The following is a 7,543-nucleotide window of genomic DNA, read 5'->3' as shown; positions in this document are numbered from 1 at the left end:
CACTTACGGTTTCAAACTTTCTTCTGAAAAACATCCAGTGATAAACTTATGGGGTTTTTTCTTGTAGGTAACTGTCATCTTTTCTTTTCCTGCTGTTAAAATTTTTCTTGATCATGACATTTTGGGTTTTAATTACTACATGACTTGGTGTAGATCTGCTTCTGCTGAATATTTTGGGGGTTCTTTGTGCCTCCTGCTTCTGAATCTGTTTCCTTCCCCGATTGAAGGAAGTTTTCATCTATTGTGTCTTCAAATAAATTTTCTGGTTCCATTTGTCAGAATTCTCAGAATGAGAAATAGGACAGGAAAGACCTATTGAAGCTTCTCTGATGAGTCACTGGATTTGCATGCGTGGAGGATACATTCGGGACTCAAATGAACAACCTACCTTTAATTTCAAAGAACTAGAAAAAGACAACAATCTACGTCCAATGTTCTCAAAACGGAGAAAGGAATACATATGAGAGTGGAAACCAATGAAATAGAGACCATGAAATCAATAGAAAATAGGAAGAAGACCAACAGTGGGTTTTCGAAAGAGTGAAACAAAATTGTCAAGACTATACATAGACTATGCTAAGACAGAGAGACGACCCAATTCAAAATAACTATAAATAAAAGAGAAGACATTACACCTGATACCAAAGAAATATAAAGGAAACAAAGAGGCGACTATGTGCAAATTAGATGCCAGCAAACCACTTACCTAGAAGAAATGGATAGGTTCTTAGAAACACACAACCTACCAAGACTGTATTAGGAAGATATAGAAGGTTTGCACAGACCCATTAAAGGAAGACTGCATCAGTACAAGAAGATAACCAATGCAAGTAAATTGAGTTAGTAATGGAAATTCTCTCAGGGAAGAAAAGCCCAGGAACAGGTGCATTCACTGGTGAATTTGAACAACCGTTGTAGAAGAAACTAACAGCAGTCCTCTCACTGATTAAAAAGGGATAAACACCTCCAAACTCATTTCATGAGACTGGAATACCCTGGTAGGAAGCCAGAAAAGGATACTACTTGAACAGAAAACTATAGGCCAGTATCCCCGTGATGAATATAGATGAATAATTCCCAATAATATACAAGCAAACCAAATTCAGCATCACCTTAAAAGGATCATTGACCGTGATGAAGGGCTTTTTTCCCTGTAAAGGAAGGATGTTTCAGAAATGCAAATCAATAAATGTGACTCCTCACATACTTGAATGAAAAAAAATCAACCAGAAACCAGAATCTTAAGTATAAATAGCAAAGGCAGGGTTACTAGAAGGGAGGTGGGCAGGGGGATGGGTTTAATGGGTGATGGGCTAAGGAGGGCGCTAGTAGTGAGGAACACTTGGTGTTGTATGTAAGTGATGGATGACTACATTCTATACCTGAAACTAACACTACACTGTATGTTAACCAACTGGAATTTAATTAAACACTTGAACAAATAAATTCTAAAGAAATACATAAATAAATTTAACCTAAAATAAATAAATACATTTTAAAAATTAAAAAGAAAACTCATGTGACGATGTCAATAGACACAGAAAAAAAAAGTTCTGAGAAAATTTGGTATCCATTTGTGCTAAAAATCTCTTTAGAATTCTGTGTAGAAGGAACATATCTCAACATAAGAAAGGCCATGTATGTGAAGCCCACAGCTAACATCATACTCAATAGTGAGATTGTGAAAGATTTTCCTCTAAGATCAGGCACAAGACAAGGATGCCCTAGATATGTGAAGGGGATTGGTTGATGCAGGCTTCTGTTTATGGAATGAATAAATCACAGGTAGAAGACATAGCATAGGGAAAATAGAGAATGGTACTGGAGTGGTGATGCATGGTGAGAGACGATAGCTACACCTGTGTTAGCGTAGCAGCATGTATACACTTGTCCCATCACTATGTTGTTCATCTGAAACTAATGTAACACAGTGTGTCAGCTATTCCCAAATAACATGATTTTTTAAAAATAAGGTAAAGGAATGAAATAAAAAGTTTAATGTAAAAGAACCTGTTCCTATCTAATCAAGAAATGCAATAAAGTTCCAAAATAGAAAGTCACAGATCAAATTCTGTAGCATTCCTATACACTAACCAAATTATCTAAGAGGGAAAGAAAACAATCCCATTTACAATAGCATCAAAACCAATAAAATTTATAGGAACAAATTTAGCTAAGGAAGTGAAAGACCTCTCTACAGAAAACTGTAAAACCTGTGTGCAGAAATGGAAGAAATTCAATTTGTATGAAAGAAACAGGAGACTCCGCCCACCAACTCCAGTTATACACCACAGCACAGGAGAAGTGCCCTGCAGGTCCTCACCACACCAGGGACTATCCAAAATGACCAAGCGGAAGAATTCCCCTCAGAAGAATCTCCAGGAAATAACAACAGCTAAGGAGCTGATCAAAAAGAATGTAAATAATATAACAGAAAGTGAATTTTAGAATAATAGTCATAAAATTAATCGCTGGGCTTGAAAACAGTATAGCTGGCACAAAAACAGACACATAGACCAATGGAATAGAATAGAAACCCCAGAACTAGACCCACAAACGTATGGCCAACTCATCTTTGACAAAGCAGGAAAGAACATCCAATGGATGTAAGTTTTATGCAATTAGAAACACATATCTTCAAATGTATTTGGAACCACAAAAAGACCCCAAGTAGCCAATGCAAGAAAGAACAAAACAGGTGGCATCACACTTCTTGATTTCAAGCTGCATTCTAACACAAAGAAATCAGTTATGTCATTGGCATAGGCACACACACACAAGACAATGGAATGGAAATTGAGAGCCCAAACTAAAGCCATGCATGCACAGTCAACTAGTATTTGACAAGGGAGTCAAGAATACTCAGTGGAGAAGAGTAGTCTCTTGAATAACTGGAGCTGGGAAAATTGGATAGTCACATGTATAAGATTAAAGCTTAGCACCTTATGTTACATCACTCCAAGAATTAACTTGAAATGGATTAAAGATGTAAACGAATGATATGAAAACAAAATTCTTCCTCACCATTTCAGCTCTTATTATGCCAAGACGTAGCTGTTGAAGTGGTGAAGGGCTGGATAGAGAGTAGTCCTGGAAATAGAAGCCTGTGTGTGTGAAACAGACTTTCTTTAGTAGTCTGTAATTATCCCCCTGATCCTTTAAGAGTAGCCACTTCCTTCCCTACATTTTCAGGCACAGCTAGTACCATGCTTGCTGCCAGCAATGCACTGCTTTGTCTCCACAAATGCCTAGAAGCTCTAGGTTGGACCCATTGGGAAGGGTGGAGTTTTGTGGCAGTAATGCTGCCCTGTTGAAACCAGGTGGAGGGGAAGGAGAGAGGTGCCATTCCGGCTTCACTGGGGTTCAGGTATGTTAGTGTTGGTGTTGGATTTTTCACCTTTTACTCTAACACATCTCAAAAGTTTAATTTCTGTCCGGCATGTCAAAATGGCTTCCAGAACAGTTCCTCCTTTCTCAGAAGTGCCCTCCGTGTCATACCCCGTTGGGCTGCTCTTTATCACCATCCAGGGTCTTTGGGCCACCACCAACTTCTCCAACCTGGTGGCCTCTGGGACCTCACCCTCCACCTCCACCATCTGGAAAGATGATTGAAACAGTATGAGTTGACTTATAAAACACGTTTTGTCTTTTTACTTGTTGAGTGTTTGGAGAGGATGCAGTGATGGCACCACAGGGCTTTCAGGTTAGCCTGAGTGAGGACAGTGTAATGTGCTTCCAATTTCTCAGGAAATGAATGAAATGGGCAGTCGTTTCCACCCAGTGAGCTGGGCAACACATGTCTCTGAGAAGGAAAGAGGCCTTATACATGCTGACTCCCTAGGATGTAGCTTGTACAGAGACCATGTGCTGGGCTCTCTGAGGGATGAAACACACCCCTAACTTTATTTCTAGCTAGTTGAGACCTGAACTGTTCACAGATGCTTGATTAGTTATAAAAACTCCTGAACCAGGGCCATGTAGACCTTCCTCAAAGGACAGGATCAGATCTCCCTCTTGTCCTCAAGGGTCACCTGAGGCACCTGAAAAACCCTCTGCCCCTAGTACGGGACATGAGAATGTGAAAGAGTTGAATATAATGAAACCTGTTGCGGATGGTTTGTTTTTCTTGCACACAGTCTATGCAAGTCAGAATCAACTTCCATCCCCCTCCATCTTTTATGAGACCTAGGACATGGTGCAACTCCCATGGGGAATATCAGTTGTGTCTCTACCATGGATGCAGAGAAAGACAAGGTAAATTCTGTTGCCTATTTCAGTTGCAATGCTTTCTGGAAAATTTATCTGACCTTGTCTGGTTTTCTATGCCCTCTGGTATTTTTACTGTTTGATTTACATCCTCACAAGCCTCCAGACTTCTCCAGTTTAAGATCATCATGTTAGCTAGTGCCTCTGGACGCCACAAGTGTGTGGAGGTGGAGGACCACGTGGCTATCACTTTGTGTTTGTGGAAATAACTTGAGGAGAATGACACTTCACTGCACCCTCAAGTCTTCTGGAGCATGGGACACCTTTCTCACTTTCTTTGCATGGGATTATCCTGATTATTTTCATTTTTTTTCCTATTTCAGAGTAGGCCATGAATTTGTTCAGAATGTCTGCTATGAGCCTCGTGACTGGAAAAGATAACAACACTTTCCAACATTATATTGTGTGCTTTGTGCAGTGTTGAGGGTTCTTAGTTAAATTTCAGAACTCATTACTGGTCCTTCTGTGTTGGTCAATGTGCAATAGAGAAGTTCTCCCAAGCTTTGCGCAGTGGCAGTATCATAGCCAATGAGGTTTATCCGAGGCGCGATTATTGCTCATCGAGAATTTCTCCAGTTGTCCCCTAGGTGGAAATACTCTGAATTTTCAGAAGCGGCATGTGTAATCGAAAATGTACGTGGAACTTCAGTCGTGAAGGGAGAGAATCAGTGATTACCTGCAGGGCCAGTAACTCACAGAGTTCTTCAGTTGTATTTATATGAGCAGGTTCAATTGTGTCCCAGGAACAGTTGCAACTGGTACTTTGTCTCATGATGCCTTATGGGAGTTTTACACCTGAAATTGAGACATGTTTCTGTTCATTCTTTTACGTAGAATTTCTACCTCCCTTTTACAATGGGACAAAATAGCTCTGCAATTCATATTGTATTTAAAAGCTGAATTACCTGTGAATTAAGGTAAACACTCTTAAGACCATGAATGTGCACAGGTAACGTGTTTCTCTCAGAAAACACATTTCTAGGCCCCCTGCAGGACTCCAGGAATCCCCATCTCCTCAAAGGTCTCTGTGCCCTTGCACAGAAGATGTCTTTGTCAGTGAGGGAAGCAGAGTAAGGACATGAATGGGATGGCAATTTGAGCTTTGACCCTGGGGTGGCCCTGAATCTCTGTGTGGTGCTGGGCTTTTCTTTCATTCCTTCATGTTTTGTCTGTTCTCAATGTGTAAGTAAAAAGTCTGCAGATCTGGTGGAAGAGGGGTGTCCTGAACACAGATGCCTGCCTCTCTGGAATACGTTCCTTTATTAGACTGGCATTACTGCCATCAATCTTCAAGAATAGGATTCCTTGGCTTTCTGCATTTGTAACCATGTGCAGTGATGTGTGGAGACAGTAGTTTCTCCTTGTGCATCTGGTACCTTCAGGCTGTAGGTGGGACCTCATAGGAGGTCCTCGTGAGACCTTCAGGTTGTAAGTGGGATCTCGTGGGAGGGTAGAGTTTTCTGGCACTGATGCTGCATTCTACTAGAACCCGTGAATGAACAAGGGGCCAGGTGCTGACACCTGCTTCATTGTGTTTCAGCTCCTGTGGGCGTTCTACTTCTGTCTGTCATACCAACATACCTGTCGCTTCTGTTCTGTAGGTCCTTATGGTTGCAAGAGGACCTCCTCTTTTACCAGGTCCACCCTGCATGCCCTCCCCCACAGATCCCCTTTATCACTGTTCATGGACTCTATAAGTCACCACCAGCTCATTGGTGCCCTCAGTGACCTCCACCTCGACTATTTGTAAGATGATCTGAACAGTATGAGTTGACATGTTCAGCATATTCATCTACTGTCTTGTTGAGTCTCTGAGAAGATGTAGAGATGGCCTCACAGGCTTTTCAATGCAAGGGTGCTGCTGACTGAAACACTGTTAAGATTCCTCAAGTTTCTTAGGCCATACATATGTTGGGCTGTGCCTAAGTGTGTGTATCTCTGTGAGACTAAATGCGACGAAAGGTTGTAGATTAGCTGTGTGGCTTCCTTGGCTTCAGCCTGAGTCACACTCTTAGCGGGGAATTCAGGGTTGACCAGGAAATGCCCCTGCTGGACTCCTGTCACCGCAACCCTGAACCTACTTTCACCACCCTGCCTGAAGGTTTGCATCTCCGACACTTCCCTCACAATTTCCTGAGGCTTTGCGTGTGTTCCTCTTGTCTCAGACCTAATGCCAGCTCTCAGTGGGGAGAGCCTCAACTCAGAGTATCAGCTTTGTGATCTGAGAAGCAGGGATAATGTTGATCTCTGAGGTCAGCGCGATGAAGAGGTGGTTAAGCACATGAGGAATTTGTAAAATATATGGGATGAGTGAGCACTCACCCTTTTCAGCGTGGAAACGAATGTATCTGCACAGAGAAGATCATCAACAGATGTTCATTCAATTTCATGAAACTAAGGGTATAATGCCTGAGGCTGAGAGATTGGCAATTCTAGTTTCAAAGGATGCAACAAAGATTCCTGTGTGTTTTCTATTAAAATTCAGGTCCTACTTTACAAGGAAGGAAAAGATAAGTATGAGAATATGGATGTTCAGGGATCTGAAGATAATCCTCTTCCATTACAGGTAGACACACAAATGCACCCTGACAAATATGTGCTCATCCAAGGCCACAGATGTATCGAAGAAGAAAAAACGCATATAGAAGAACAGAAGATCCCTTTGCAATAACTCAATCACTTTGACATAGAGGGCAATCAGTTTGAAATTTGAAGAGCACACTGAACCATTACAAACCAGCTGTGGTTATTATATATTTAGAGATGGGGTCTAATCTACCCCTTGGTCTGAATGCTTTCCCTGTCCACCCCGTCCCCTCCACATTGTCCTTCCTAATATCCCCTAATACACTTGTCATAGTTGTGTTTCTATGTCAGCGTCTGCCTCCAGGAAAATCGACACTCATTCCCCATCAAGTGTACACTTTGGCGTTCTTGTATATGCAGTTAACAAACAGGTAGAATGTATAGTATTGGTGTACGAAGACAGATCATTGTTTGGGGTTGTATTGCCTGGAAGGGACCAATAGTTCCATCTGAGGGGTTGGATACATCCTTTAGGGAGATATGGTGGTGGTTGTTCATGTATAGATTGATGCTCATGAGCACATGGCACATGTGCTAGTTGATGTGGTTTGTGCTGATGAGCAGGGCAGGTGTCTGTCTCCAGGAAAGGGTCTCTTCTGATGGTGAGGAATGGATTCAGGAGACCAGTAAGGAGGCCCTGCATTAATTCAGCTTTTGCGCCCTTGTGCACCTTACCAGCTGCTACCAATAG

The 7,543-nt window shown here is 41.8% G+C and overlaps 1 pseudogene; it reads left to right on the top strand.

Moving 5' to 3' along the window:
• Window positions 1-4,765: 4,765 nt before the first annotated feature.
• On the top strand, window positions 4,766-4,918 carry LOC125160081 (uncharacterized; annotated as a pseudogene).
• The last annotated feature ends 2,625 nt before the right edge of the window (window positions 4,919-7,543 follow it).

Source organism: Prionailurus viverrinus, unplaced genomic scaffold (assembly GCF_022837055.1).
Source record: "Prionailurus viverrinus isolate Anna unplaced genomic scaffold, UM_Priviv_1.0 scaffold_94, whole genome shotgun sequence".
NCBI lineage: Eukaryota > Metazoa > Chordata > Mammalia > Carnivora > Felidae > Prionailurus > Prionailurus viverrinus.
Note: the sequence above shows the minus strand (reverse complement) of the source record. Positions and strands in the feature narration are given on the sequence as shown.